Below are 16,164 nucleotides of genomic sequence, written 5' to 3' on the forward strand. Positions count from 1 at the left end.
TGTGAAAGCCCTCTTGGAGTTTACATTTAATTCCATCATTGGCCTGGTTGACTTCTACATTTCACTAAATTTGGACAAGATCAAGAAACTAACCCCTCAACTCTCAATCTCTCACACTCAGGGATGTGGGAGGGAAGGGCAGGTGAGATCAGATGTGAACGCAGTCAGGGCTCTGCATAGCTCTTGATGGCACCTAACTTCCTAGCCTTGTCTGGCCTCTCCCCTAAACATCTCTTGGGTCCCTGTGAACCTTCTGCAAACATTTCTCAGGGTTGAAACCTTGTTGCTTTGACTCATGCTGTTATTGTTACTTCCTGCCCCCACTCCAGTTCTTTTATACATCCGATCACATAATAATGTTTCTGATTCTTTAATGTTTATATGATTTTTTTGTCTTTTTTGGAGGTTTTATCTAATGTTTCCTTTTCATTATTAGGGATAATAATATCCCTAATAATAGTTACATTATCATTGTCATCTTCTCTACCTTCCTATAGTACTGTACTGTTTGCTTATTTTCACACGTTTGGAGACATTTTGTAATTTATTTATCCTTGGGTTTATGGCATCTGATGCAGAGTACATGTTCAATAAATGTTTAGGGAATTGATGAGTAGTAGATATAAGAGAAATGTTTTTAATTGAAGTAACTTTTTAAGAGTGTGTCCAAAAAAACTTCAAAACAGATTGAAAGGAATATTTCTTGGGTTCAGTATCTGAAATTTTGTTTGTAAATCTAATGGATTTACACATGGATTTCCTAGCTCAAACCCATGATTTGTATTCGATACTCTTCTTCTGCTTTTCCCATTTGCTTTATGGTGGTGGATTTTTTTTTTTTAAATAAATAAATAGCTGTTCGTGCTCCTCGTCCTCTCTTTTCCCCCATCACCATGGAGTAGCTTCATGGTTTCTGTAGTAGTATCTGTGGATGTGTGAGAGTCCCAGTCGGGAAGCAGCTCTAGGCTGCAAAGTGGTACCACTTGAACAGAGTGATTTCTGCCACCAGCGCTGCTTGTTCTGGGGTGGAGAAGTGACACCTCCATTTAGAGGAGAAGCTGCAGAGTTTATTTTTGTGGCAGACATGTCCCCTTGAAGAGCTGTAATAACCATAATAAAGGAGGATTATGCTGTATTAGGTTTATGAAGGGTGCACCAGTCTGTTACCAGGGTCAGTGGTGACAGCTCAAGCCAGCAATTAGGTTTCATTTAAGACTCCAGGAGGCAATTAGCATTCCCTTCTGCCCAGGAAATACTGTGATCTATTAGGCCTATTCTTTTGCATTATACATTTTGTAAAATGTGCTTTAGATGATGAAGGTACACATTTTTTGACATATAAGCAAGTCTTCAATTTATCATTTGAAAAATGGGGCTGACTTTTAGACTCCCTGTGTGTTTAAATCCGTGGGTTATAATGACTAACATTCTGGGTGGATTGTGCTTTTTAAATCAGTACATGTTTAAAAGATCATATATATTCTTTTATTCAAAGGTAAGGAATTTCGTATGGAATATTATATAATTATGTGATCTATGAGGGGAAAAATGGGACTGATGTGAAACAAATTAAAACTCCAAAATAATGAAAGGACATCTACCAGTCTTAATTATATTCTTTAGAAAATTATTGTTTTACTTAAGAAGTGTCTAAAAATAAAGGCTGGAGAGGATGATTTGTGCAGTGCTTCTGCTGAGCAGCTGTTTGGTTGTTTTTAAAATGAGGCTTGTTTTCTGAGTGCCAGGTTAGGTATGAGTGTGTATTTTGTGCCCCTTCATCCTTATGAAAGTGTTTAGGAATTTTAGCTTTGTCCATGAGTATGCAGTAATATTTAGTATTATTCAAACTGGTTTCCTCCCTCCGCCCCTCTTCCCTCCTCCCTCTTCTTTATTCCCTTTCTCACTCCTACCCCCCCCCCCCCCTTCTTCCCTTCCTTCCTTTGGAATAAATTCGCTCAAATAATAATAAATTATTCCTTTGGAATGGATTAGTTTGGAAGATTCTGATAGATTAATTACCATATATGTGTTCAACATTAATATATTTTTCGGTATGATAAAAGAGAAATGCACAGTGAGCAGCACATCAGGCCAGAAATGCAAAGACCACCTATTTCCATGGGGCAGTTAGGCTATCTCCTTATTGTTTGGTTCTTGGTTTGCATTTTTTTCTCATTTGAAGATGATAAAACTATAATAGTGACTCAGCACAGTACTTTGAAATCTGTGTATGTTGACATATTAAAGGCTCTGAGAAGTTCTGCTGTAAATGAAAATGTTTCAAAGCTAAATTCATTTTAGTAAGAAACTTTAAAAAAAAAAATCTATGTTACGGGACACCTGTAATATGGAAGGGCATTAACAGTAAATGGAATACCTACCAGAGAAATCTTGGTTTAGAAGGTACCTGGAATAGAGAAGACACGTTTGTGGTCTTTAAGAAACTCAACATCTAATTTAGACCATGTAGTGACTTAGATCGTTAAAATGATTAAACATTTAAAGTCATCATTAGCAGACCAGAATTAACTTTAATTTTTTAAATAGCTAGACTTTTGTGTTTTGTAGCATGTAACAAGAGCAAATTCAAAGCAAAAGATCAGGAATTATTCACAAAACCAATTTTCAAGAAAAGTTTAAAGAGCAGTAAGCATTTAGTTTAATTTTTTGTCTTTATAGTACATTGAAGAGTAATGTTCAGTTTAAATTTGAGGCACTGTGGCAATCTCATCCTTCAAAGAAAGATTCAGAGATATACATTTGTCTGGCTTATGGAGGCTAGAAAATGTGATTAATATTAATATATACACTACGGAAAAATCTTGGTTCTGCAAATTCTGGCCTTCAGCCCTCCGTCTCCCCCACTTACTTAGAATACTGCCAAGAAGCAAGCAAGCAAGCAGGCTAGGGAGGTGTAAGCCACTGAGAGCTTTAGAAATGCCATTGCAATTATTTTATTAATAGCTGCCTCTGTTCAAATTGTTTTGTGTAATTGGGCACGTAACAGGCATTGTGAATATAAATAATATGAACAGCTTTTCTCCACCATGGCCTCTTTAGTTATGTCAAGCTAATTTGCTCAGTATTCTCTTCATCAGTTTTCCCCACTCCCATCTTTGGCCTTTTATACAGCAAAGCTTTATGTATAGAAACCCCTTCTCTGCTATAACCTTTAAACTTGTTCAACATTATGAAAGGGGTGTTTTTTATCTATAGTTTATCCTTGAGAAATGTGAGAATTAAAGAAGTTATTTGCTCAGTTCTCACAGGTAGTAAGTGGAATAACTGGCACATGAACCCGTTCTCTTTGATTCCACAGCCCAAGTTCTTTTTTATTTATTTTTTATTTTTCATTATACTTTAAGTTGTAGGGTACATGTGCACAATGTGCAGGTTTGTTACATATGTATATATGTGCCTTGTTGGTGTGCTACACCCGTTAACTCATCATTTACATTAGGTATATCTCCTAATGCTATCCGTCCCCCCTCCCCACACACCACGACAGGCCCCGGTGTGTGATGTTCCCCACCCTGTGTCCAAGAGTTGTCATTGTTCAGTTCCCACATATGAGTGAGAACATGTGTTGTTTGGTTTTCTGTCCTTGCGATAGTTTGCTCAGAATGATGGTTTCCAGCTTCATCCATGTCCCTCCAAAGGACATGAACTCATCCTTTTTTATGGCTTCATAGTATTCCATGGTGTGTATGTGCCACATATTTTTAATCCAGTCTATTATTGATGAACATTTGGGTTGGTTCCACGTCTTTGCTATTGTGAATAGTGCCACAATAAACATACGTGTGCATGTGTCTTTATAGTAGCATGATTTATAATCCTTTGAGTATGTGCCCAATAATGGGATATCCATAGCCCAAGTTCTTAACCACCACGTCAGGCTCAGAAGTCTGTGTAGGTCAAGTACATGTGTTCCTTCCTCCTTCCATTCATTCTTTCCTTTTGTCTATCCATCAGCTTGTTTAATAAGTGCAGTTTGATGTTTTTGAAAGTGGAGATGTTTTTCTGTGGTCATAATCTTGAAAAGAATCAGCAACTAATAACGTAGCCTTTAACCCCATGTGGCTGTTTAGCATTTGAAATGTGGCTAGTTGGAATTGGGATATTGCTGTCAGTGTCAAATACACATGGGACCTTGAAGACTCGGAATCAAAAAAAAAAAAAAAGTAAAATATCTTATTTTTTTTATTATACGTTGACATAATATTTTGTGTATATTGAGATAAATCTGTTGTCAAAATTAATTTCACCTGTCTTGATTTGCTTTTCTATGTGACTACAAGGGAATCGACAATTACATATGTGGCTTGCATTTATGGATCACATTATATTTCCTTTGGACAGCACAATCATAGATGGTTATCAGACTACTCTTAGGAGCCCTAGTTCTTCAGTGATGCCTAAGGAGACTGGAGGAAAATGGTTAGAGATAGAAAGTAAAAGTAGTTATAGGCGATGGTGAGATGTAAGCCTGATGACACTTCGACAACCAGCAGAGAGAGACTAATATTAATTGGCATTTAGTTCCTGTAGTACTTACCATGTACAAGTGCTTTGTCTAGCACTTTAAGTGGATTATCTTTCTAGATCCTTACAACAACCCTGTGAAGTAAGCACTATCGTTGGCCTATTATAGATGAGACGACTCGGGCTTAGAAAGGCTAAGTAACTTGCACAAGATCCTACAATTAGTAAATAAATACTAGTTAGGTATGTAACGTCATGGCATGCAAATACTAGTGAATGATGGAGCCTAGTGTCAAATCTGGGCATGAATCCAGAGCTTGTGCTTATATCCACCTTTCATCACCACTTCTCGAAGGCAGAAAGGAGAACATTACCTAGACCTGATCTGCAGCAGCCCTTCTGCTCATTAGTATCTACTGGGGGTGCCCATTATTTTCCCCAGCAGTGAAAGGCATCATCTTTAAATCAGGGAATATAGTAAAAACCATTGATGTTCCAGGAATGAGCTCCAGTTATCAGGAAATGATAAAAAATCAAACTGAACGTGCTCCATTTACTAACTCACGGTTGTCCTAATTAGAAAGATATTTAACAGAAATTGTTTTTAGAAACTTGAAGCATACTTCAGATTCTTTTGTAACTGAGAGACGTGGGTATATTTCATAGCAAGTACAGATTTTGTAAATACAAATATTAGACATTTTTTCTCTCAGTGTATCAGCATGTTTAAAAAATTGGTATAAACTTAGCCACAAACCTATGACCAGCTATTTAAAATTTTTTTCATGTTTTTCATAGGTTGGAGCAAAAGTAATCACAGTTTTTGCTGTGAAAAGTAATGGCAAAACCCACAATTACGTTGACATCAATATAATAGTTAATGTTCATATATAGACATAATTTCATAGTGGTAATTTTATACGCTCCTTCATAATATATACATAATTTGTGTATTTTTTTATTTTTTTGAGACAAGATCTTGAGATCCTCCTACCTCAGCCTCCTGAGTAGCTAGGAATACAGGCATGTGCTACCATACCCAGCTAATTTTTTATTTTTTTGTAGAGACAGAGTATCACTAGGTTACGCAGGCTGGTCTCGAACTCTTGGGCTCAAGTGATCCTCCTGCCTCAGCCTCCCAAAGTGCTGGGATTATAGGTGTGAGCCACCATGCCCAGTTAACTTGTGGTCTTAATAACTAATATTTGTAGCATCTTTACAATTGATATACTATAAATCCTCTTAATATTTTTTAAAAAACGAATTAATTAATTTTTTAAAGACAAGGTCTTGCTCTGTTGCCTAGGCTGGAGTACAGTGGTGTGATTATAGCTCACTGCAACCTTGAATTCCTGGGCTCAAGCAATCCTTCCACCTCAGCCTCTTGAGTAGCTAAGACCACGGGTATATGCCAACATGCTCTGCCAAATTTTTTTATTTTTCGTAGTGACAGGTTTCATCATGTTTCCCAGGCTGGTCTCGAACTCCTGGCCCCAAGTGATCTCCCCCACCCACCCCCCCCCCCGGCCTTGGCCTTCCAAAATGCTGGGATTATAGGTGTGAGCCACCATACCTGGCCTTTTTTTGTTGTTGTTATTATTGGAAGTATACACATTTTACATTTCTTGCTGTCGCATAGAAGATGATAGTGAAGATGATTCACATTAATAATTTTTTTGCTGTTGAATTTATTTTAGGATAAATTATGAGTGAGATATAGTGAACATTTTTGTGATTCTTGAATCATACAGATGCAATGGAATTTCTAACGTAGGTCATAAAGATAAATTCATTGGCAACACAGCTTTACCCTCAGATGGGTGAGGGTCTTTGAGATCTTGCTTTCATACAATGTTTGATGACAAGGAAGTGGATTATCCCAGCAAATACTGTTTTTTGTTGTTTTTTGAGATGGAGTCTCACTCTGTTGCCCAGGCTGGAGTGCAATGGCATGATTTCGGCTCACTGCAACCTCCACTTCCCAGGTTCAAGCAATTCTCCTGCCTCAACCTCCTGAGTAGCTGGGATTACAGGCATGCGCCACTAGGCATGGTTAATTTTTTGTAATTTTTAGTAGAGATGGGGTTTCACTATGTTGGCCAGGCTGGTCTTCAATATCTGACGTCAGGTGACGCACCCTCCTCAGCCTCCCAAAGTGCTGGTATTACAGGTGTGAGCCACCACACCCAGCCCAGCAAATACTTTCTTCTAACTCTTGCTTTTGTCTGCTTTTTACAGTTGCCTTCTTTATAATCTGACGAAAGAATTGTTGAACCCTAAATCATACATGTGAAAGGTTGAATAGTAACCTTTGCACTAGATTTACTTTTGTGATAAGTGTTCAGTTATCTTTATGTCATTGAAGCAGACAAAGTGTGTTGGATAGAAATATTTCTGTTATGAGTATGGTATGTAGAGAATTGCTGAAAAATGTACTTATAAAGAGGTAGCATCTAAACAAGAATTAAAAGATGTGGCAATATATATATAATATAGTAGGTGCAGGTGAAGTATAAACACATACTTCATTGACAAAAATAATTATAAATGATTATATCATTTTCAATTAATTTCTGGTACTCATTGGCTTGCTTTATATCGATATCTTTTGTGTCTACCTATTATTTTTTATTCTACTTTTTCATGAGCGTTTTTCAAATATATGTTTGCTATATCCGCTACTATATAACTTGTCATGTTTTGATGACAAGTTATTGTCATCAAACTAACTGTTGTATTGTGAGCTTTTGCTATGGTAACAGAAAAGGTTCCAACATCTTGCTGGCTTATAACAACAAACATTTATTTTTTGACTGTGTTATGTGAGTGCTGTTGGTAGGCTTGGAGGCTTGACTGGGCTCAGTTCAGCTCCACGGTGTTCTCTCACTCAGGGATATAGCCTGAAGGACAGCCCCTGTCTCAGACATGCTGTTCCCATGGCTGAGAGTGGTAGTGTAATGAGAAGCATGTAACTGCATTGAAAGCTGTTGTGCGAGGGAATGGTGGATAGATTGTGTCTTCACATCCCATTGGCCAAAGTATATCACATGACCAAGCCTAGAATCACTGGGTTGAGGACTTCCACTCATCCCATGTGATTCCCAGACAAGTCACAGGGAACTGGATGGGATATGTTATAGGAACGGAGCAAAGATTCGGGATCAATAATTCCATCTTTTATTATACCACGATTGGTTATTTAACCGTTCTCTTGTGGCTTGATATTCGGATTTTCCCCAATTTTAACTATTACAAAAAGCATCACTATAAACATTGATGAACAAGTTACATTTATTTTACTTGGGGAGTATTTCATTAGGGTTTAGTTTCCAAGGTAGGTTCTGTGGGTTAGAGGCATGAATTGCTTGTAGATCTTGTTACATATGGCCAGATTGCTCCCTGGAAAGACTATCAGCTTATAGCACCGTATCAATCTTTAAGTTTACAACTTTCCTCACATCCTGCTAGTGCTGGTTTTGAAATTTTCATTTTGTTAATTTCATAACTGCTTACCATTTAATTTTTGCAATTACGAATGATGGTATTTAAAAAATGTTTAGAACTAATTATATTATTGATCTATTACATTGAATAAAACAAGAGCCACTTGTAATTTTCTTACCTTGTTTTGAAAGTCATTAAAAAATACAAAAAAACCCCTCATTTTCATCCTCCGTGTTTTCTTGGCCCCATATTTTTCTCAATATAGTACTTTTTTTTTTTTCTTTTGAGACGGAGTCTCACTCTGTCGCCCAGGCTAGAGTGCAGTGGCGCGGTCTTGGCTCACTGCAAGCTCCGCCTCCTGGGTTCATGCCATTCTCCCACCTCAGCCTCCGGAGTAGCTGGGACTACAGATGCCCGCCACCAAGCCTGGCTAATTTTTTGTTTTTGTATTTTTAGTAGAGACGGGTTTCACCACGTTGGCCAGGATGGTCTCAATCTCCTGACCTCGTGATCTGCCCGCCTCGGCCTCCCAAAGTCCTGGGATTACAGGCGTGAGCCACCTCACCTGACCTTTTTTTTTTTTTTTTCTTAAGCCACTGAGCTTTTTATTGGCCTCCTGCTCCCCAAAGGGTACCCTGCTTCTGCTGGCTTAATGTCTCAGAACTTTGGTGGTGTTGGTCTCAGATACCACTTTGCCACTCACTTTGCGGTGGGTGGTGGTCTTTTGAACGGTTTGCATGGAGTTGCTGCTGTCCATCACCAAGATGGAAGATTGAAGTCCTCACCGTTTTCCAGCAGGCAGCGGTAGGTGGTGATCCTAGCCTCCGGCTTGACCTTGATGTTCAGCAGGACCTCGCGCTCCTGGGCCTGGCACCGCCCCTCTTCCTGGGTCTGTGCCAGCTCCGATGCCAGGTGCAGCAGGATCCTGTTGAGCTGCTCTATCTGCAGGGTGTAGCGGACCTCCACCTCCCTCAGGCTGTTCTTCAAGCTGGCCTTCAGATTTTTTGTGGAGTCCAGGTCAATCTCCAAGGACTAGACTGTATGTCTCAGCTCCGTGAGCATCATCTCAGCAGCTCCAAACTTGGCAGCCTGCATTATGACCACTGTGGTGCTCTCCTCAATCTGCTGAGACCAGCACTTGTCCAGCTCCTCTCAATTCTTCTGAGCCAGCTCGTCATGTTGGGCCCAGAAGTCTGCCATGATCTTGGCGAGATCCTGAGATTTGGGGGCATCTACCTCCATGGTCAACCCAGAGCGGACAGTCTGGGCTTGTAGGCCTTTTAGTTCGTCTTCATGGTTCTTCATGAAGAGCAGCTCCTCCTTGAGAGCCTCGATCTCTGTCTCCAGCTGCGGCCAAGTGACATTGGTGTCATCAGTGACTTTGTGGAGCCCATAATGTCGCTCTCCACAGACTGGCACATGGCTAACTCTGTCTCATACTTGACTCTAAAGTCATCAGCAAGACGGGCATTGTCAGTCTGCAGAATAATGCAGGCATTGTCCACAGTATTTGCTAAGATCTGAGCCCTCAGGTCCTCTGTGGTCTTGAAGTAATGGCGCCCAGTCTCTGACCTGGGGTCCCTTCTTCTCCAGGTGCTCCCAGATTTTGCTCTCCAGCCTCCGGTTCTCAATCTCCAGGCTCCTCAGCCTGTCCAGGTAGAAGGCCAGGAGGTCTCTCAGGCTTTGCGTGGTCTCCTTCTCGTTCTGGATGCCTCCTATTCCTGCCAGATGCCCAGCCATCCCTGTGGCCAGGCCCCTGGACCCCAACCCATCCCAGAAGCTGGTGGAGCAGGACACAGAGATCCGGAAACCAGAGCCCTGGGCACCTGCATAGACTCTGGCCACGCTGTTGACCAGCTGGGCGGCTGGATGGAGCCCAGGGACCGGTAATTGGTGGAGAAGGTGGAGAAGGTGGTGAAACTCATGCTGTCCGGGGAGGAGAGTGAAACTCATGCTGTCCGGGGAGGGAAGGACCCAGGCTTTGCTGACGACCTCACTATGCTACTACTTCAATACGTATTTATTCTGACATTAAAATAAGACAGTGAAAAAGTAAAAATAAAACATACTTGATACGAAGTTTTATAACTTTTATCTCAAATCTAATCAAATCATAGTAATTATCACTACAGAACTGAGCGAGTGGTCAAACCTGCTCAGATGGCTGAGTTTTGTTTCATATTTGAGTCTTGAGGGAATTTATTTATTGCCCTGTTGCCTAATATTGGATGGCTTTAATTCCATGGTTTTCAGAATTGCCTATTGACATATGGTTTACCTATAAAATACCACCTGAAACATAAGAACTGGTCTTTCCTAAAGCTTTCCCCATTACACAAACTGTAAATGAAAACTTTTTATTACTGACTGTATCCTCTCATTTGGTTTACCTTACGAGTGTCATGTTGCCTGCTGTTACACTTGTCTGTGGCTTCTGCTTAGAAATAATGGTGTCTAGACAGACCCATAAATATCCTGGGTTATATTTCCTCATTTAAGGCTCTGAGACTTCACAGCAGGGGCAAGAAGACTTGCAGGGCAGACACGAGAAATCTTCAGGCCACTCGATTCAGGGTCCATTGGCAGAATAGGCAGAGAATGTGCGTGCGTGTGTGTGTGTGTGTGTGTGTGTGTGTGTGTGTGTGTGTGTTAGGCTGGGATGTAGAGATGGGTTTTGGAAATGATAGTTGGGTCTTGAAACTACTATTGAAGTGCAAATACCTCCTCCTTCATTTGGCGGAGAAATGTCAAAAATCCTCAGAACGGAAGAACCCATTCTCTTTATTTTGGGACACAGCCTGGTAAAACTTGTAAGAAATTATTACAACTCTGTGGGAAGCAAGTGCAAGTGTGGGAGAAGCAAGTTGATGTGTGAAGCAGACATCAGTGTGTGAACCAGAGTTTGTTTGAACAGTAGTAGTTGCTGGCGGCAGAATGTTAAAAATGTGAGTATTAAGAGTATTAATGATGTGACTATTAAGACTCGGATTAGTGTTGAAGAAATATGAACTTGAATAGATTTGCTATGAAAGTCTTTGGATTTTTTTTTTCCTGGAATGGATTTTATTTCTATTTCAGTTCATTTTATATGAGTCTCCCTGGAATTCATTGCAAATTTCTTTTGAAAGGTAAGGACTCATTGATTTATGAAGTTTTGATTTTTTCAGAGGTAAATATTTGGGGAAAAGTTGGTACTGAGGTTCAGAGTAAATGGGAATGAGGGTGTTTTATATTAGTATAGAAGTTAAGTAATTACAGAATAAAAGCTTTTAAATATTAGTGCAGTAAAATAGGATGCTTGTTTGTATTGAATTGTTAGATATCTTGTCCAAATTTATAAAAAGAATGTCACTACTGAACTCTTAAAGATTGTCATGCCCATTGTAAATATTTTCGTAAACTGCTAATAGTTTTGACAACAAAAGGAGTGCTTATCTTTGAAATATATTCTCCTTCTCTGAATTATTTATTTTGGGAGAGTTGAGGCTAAGGGTGTAAAATGTATTATAAGGCCAGGTGCCATGGTGCACGCCTGTGATCCCAGCACTTTGGGAGGTCAATGTGGGTCGATTGCTTGAGCCCAGGAATTTGAGACTGGCCTGGGCAACGTGGGGAAACCCCGTCTCTACAAAAAATACAAAAAGTAGCCAGCATGGTGGCGCACCCCTGTAGTCCCAGCTACTCTAGAGACTGAGGTGGGAGGATCGCTTGAGCCTTGGAGGCAGAGGTTGCTGTAAGCTGAGATCCTACCACTGATGCACACCAGCCTGGGTGACTGAAGGAGACCTTGTCTCAAGAAAAAAAAAGAAGAAGAAGAAGAAAGAAAGTATTATAGATTTATAGAGCTTTTTGGTTAGGGGTTGATCACTTATGGGACCCTGCACTGTGTTGCCCCTAAAGAGTTAGTGTTACCACGCATTACCCCTAATGAGTTAGTGTTACCATGTTCACTCCCTAGTACTTTCTTGTTTCTCTTGCATTTTCCTTCCATTCCTTTTTTCTTCCCTCCTAGCCTGAATGTTGGCCTACCAGTGAAATCTGCTTATGGCCTAACCTGATGGGTAATTAACAGACAATATGTTGTAGTCGTTGACCTAAGAAGGCCTGTGACTGTCAGTCTGTTTTAACATACCTGCATCTATGAGGTATCTACAGTCAGCTCTGTTTTTCTTAAGTAGAGGTTTATCCATCACCAACAGTGAATGTTCAATGCAAGGAATAGCTTTTTAAAACATATGGCAAATTTGTGGTTCTTTAGAATCCACTGTCATATAGTGGTTAGTACTTTTTTTTGAGACACAGTCTAGCTCTTTCGCCCAGGTTGGAGTACAGTGGCGCCACTTCGGCTCACTGCAACCTCCACCTCCCAGGTTCAAGCAATTCTCATGCTTCAGCCTCCCAAGTAGTTGAGACTAAAGGCATGTGCCACCATGCCTGGCTAACTTTTGTATTCTTAGCAGAGATGGGGTTTTGCCATGTTGGCCAGGCTGGTCTCAAACTCCTGGCATCAAATGATCTGCCTGCCTCAGTCTCCCAAAGTGCTGGGATTACAGGCATGAGCCACCGTCCCCGGCACGTGTTTGTTGATGTCCACAAGTTGTTAGAGGTTGTTTATACGGAGGATGGTAGCCAAAACTCTGTTCATTTCTCCCATGTCTCTGTAGAAGGAAAACCTGTGCAGCACACTCTATTTTGCTAGTGTACTCAGTTGTCAAACAGATACCCAACTTGTGTGTGACCAAGTTGGGTCTCCTTCACTCTGCTGCTTTGAAGACCTTGGTCTCTGAAACACATAGTTTTGGTCAGGTATCTATGACATAGGGATTAGGACCCATCTTCTTGACTATTTTTGGCAGAGAGACAGGGTCTCACTCTGTCATGCCCAGGCTAGAGGATAGTGGTGTGACCGTAGTTCACTGCAGCCTAGAACTCCTGGGCTTAAGTGATCCTTCCACCTCAGCTTCCTGTGTAGCTGGGGCTATAGGCGTGCACTACCACACACAGCTAAATTTTTTAATTTTCAATTTTTTTTTGGTCAGAGATGAGGATCTTGCTATATTCCCCGGGCTGGTCTCAAATTCCTGGCTTCAAGTAATTTTCCCATCTTGGCCTCCCAAAGTCTTAGAACTACTGGTGTGAGCCACCATGCCCGGCCTCATCTTTTTGACTTACATAGGCTGTGGCTAGTATCATCAAGCTGAAGCCCATTTTTTAAAACAACTGTACCTCAATTTTTATTATTATTATTTTTAGATGGAGTCTCACTCTGTCATCCAGGCTGGAGTGCAGTGGCGCTATCTTGGCTTGCTGCAACCTCCACCTCCCAGATTTAAGTGATTCTTATGCCTCAGTCTCCTTAGTAGCTGGGATTATAGGCATACACCACCATGCCTGGCTAATTTTTGTATTTTTAGTAGAGGCGGGGTTTCACCATATTGGCCAAGCTGGTCTTGAGCTCCTGACCTCCAGTGATCCGCCCACCTCAGCCTCCCAAAGCGCTGGCATTAGAGGCATGAGCCACTGCGGCCGGCCCCCATACCTCTTAAAATATCTCAAGAATATTAAAACCAATTACCCTACCACTCAAGTATATCCACAGCATTTTTATATATTAGTTCTAAACTTTCTATTATATAACCATAATCATGTCATATATTTAGAATAATACTCAAATAGAACAGCATATATACATATACAAATAGAATATATACATATACAAATATACGAATATATACATATACAAATATATATATACACAAATAGAACAGAGAATACTTTGTTCTGCTTTTCTTCCCGTTTATCTTATTAGTCACGCTTTTCTCTGTTGCTACATATTCTTAATATAATGTTAATGGATGTAGAGCTCATTGAGTAGTATGTTATAATTAACAGTTTCCATTTGTTGACTGTTTGGGTTATTTCCAGGTGTGTGTTTGTCTATTATCAATAAAATACCATTAACGTCTTTGTACATACAGTGTCTTTTTTCTTTCCAGTTATTCCTTTGGGTTGAATTCCCAGGAGTAGGTTTAATGCTTAAAATAAGATAACATACACATTTTTATGTTCTTTGTTGCCAAAACTTCTCTTCCAAGTATTGCCCAGCTTATATACTGCCAGATTTTGTAATTGGTAAGGCTGTATTTAGTCATGGTTTTGTTTTATACATGAATATTAAATATTTATTAAGATATTGATGACTTAAAGTGGGAGTGTCTTATTGCATTTTTGATCCTTGGTAGGTGCTCAGTAACTTTTGACTTTAAAGAGAAGTGACTTTAGAGAGAAGCTGTAGAGAGAAGTGCTTATCAGTGTTACTATTTTCAATATTGTAACCATTCATCTTTCTGTGTATCTTACTGATGTTTAAACATTCCTTACAGACTTTTAGTAAAAAAGCTATGAAGAGAAAAACATTTTAAAACCACCAGACTGCATTTGGCCGATAGTCTGCAAGTTCAGCTTACCTGCTTTCCCCACCACCTTGTAGATTTTTCTACTTGTGTTTGACTAGGTGTGTGTTCCTCAGCATGCATTTCTGCGTTAGTCTGAGATCCAGTCCATATTTTAGCCACATGACTGTTCAGAATCTTGGAAGTAAGAGGAAGCACTGTTATGTCAAAGAAGTTTTTGGTTAATAGAAAGGAATGCTAAAAAAGAAATTGTTAAAAAATATATAATTAAGTTTTAGAGAAGACTGAACTGGCAGTGGAAGTACTGATGCATGCTTCAAGCCTGTCCTCCTTTCATTACAATGGCTAGGGTGATTAAATCCCTTTATTCAGAATGTTTGAATTCTGAAGTGATTTCCCCAGATACTAGGCCTTTTGGGTTAAGAATGAGCTGAGTCCCCTTGAGAATTAGGGCTTCTCAGTATAAATTTCTAAGTTGGCATTGGTCACTCCTGATCGAATGCGTAAGATCAAGTTCTGAAACAGGGAGAGCAAAAGTATAGCCCCAATATATTCTATAGAAACCTCTGCCTGCACCCAGACAGAAACCTCCAAATGTCCTTTACCATCTGGTCTAATGCATATGTCTTGTCTTGACCGGAGCTTACCTCTGCTGAAGGCGGGGGCTTTCCTGCCAAGGCTCTGAGATCCGCACATTCTCGCCTTTCCCTCCTTACATATATCACCTGCTCTTCCTTTTTTTTTTTTGGAGAGACAGAGTTTTGCTCTTGTTGCCCACGCTGGAATGCAAATGGTGTGATCTTGGCTCATTGCAACCTCTGCCTCCTAGGTTCACGTGATTCTCCTGCCTCAGCCTCCCCAGTGGCTGGGATTACAGGTGTGCGCCACGAAGCCCAGCTAGTTTTATGTTTTTAGGAGAGACATGGTTTCTCAATGTTGGTCAGGCTGGTCTCAAACTACCAACCTCAGGCGATCCACTCACCTTGGCCTCCCACAGTGCTGGGATTACAGGCATGAGCCACCACGCCCGGCCCACCTGCTCTCTTTACCACTTCATGACTTTCTTAGCTCTCCTCTGGTTTTCTATTTTTTCCTCTTTTCTGTCTCATCACTTCTTCCACACATCTGAAACCTAAATTAAACCTCGATTTTTCAAACACTTTGATAATCAGAATGCCTCTTCTCTGCTGTGTTTGGGCCAGTCAGTACTTGGATATAATCTTGGGTTCCTTTCATTGCTGTGGTTGTGGTGCTCTAAGAACTGTTTTTTTGTTTTTTGTTTTTTTTCCTACCAGAGCTCTCTCTCTTTTTCTATTTTTTTTTTTTCTTTTAACTATCTGGGGACCTTGGGTCCTTACTTAACAGATTCTAAGGGTAGTCAGTCTCCTTGGAGTGTGTATTTTATTGGTAATTGAATACATTCAAATGACATTTTTCCTTAAATTCTTATCTGACCTTTAGAAAATCAAATAGTGACTTTTGGAATGGTATTTGAATTACTGTTGGTATGTGTATACTCTGACTCCAAATTAATTTTAGTCACTTTATTGTCTAAAAACACTACCCAGGCACCACTAGAAGTGACTTTAGCTTGGCTGGGCACGGTGGCTCACGCCTGTAATCCCAGCACTTTAGGAGGTGGAAGCGGGCGGATCACCTGAAGTCAGGGAGTTCAAGACCAGCCTGGCCAACATGGTGAAACCCTGTCTCTACTAAAAATACTAAAATTAACTGGGCATGGTGGCGTGTGCCTGTAATCCCAGCTACCCAGGAGGCTGAGGCAGGAGAATCGCTGGAACCCAGGAGGCAGAGGCTGCAGTGA

The 16,164-nt window shown here is 40.3% G+C and overlaps 1 protein-coding gene and 1 pseudogene across 1 annotated transcript in view; one reads left to right on the forward strand and one right to left on the reverse strand.

The window, feature by feature from the left end:
* The window catches only part of PTPN14 (protein tyrosine phosphatase non-receptor type 14), a 204,120-nt gene that overhangs the window by 9,944 nt on the left and 178,012 nt on the right, over positions 1-16,164 (forward strand). The window lies entirely within an intron of this gene.
* LOC103877965 lies at positions 8,579-15,038 on the reverse strand (annotated as a pseudogene).

This window comes from Papio anubis, chromosome 1 (assembly GCF_008728515.1).
Source record: "Papio anubis isolate 15944 chromosome 1, Panubis1.0, whole genome shotgun sequence".
NCBI lineage: Eukaryota > Metazoa > Chordata > Mammalia > Primates > Cercopithecidae > Papio > Papio anubis.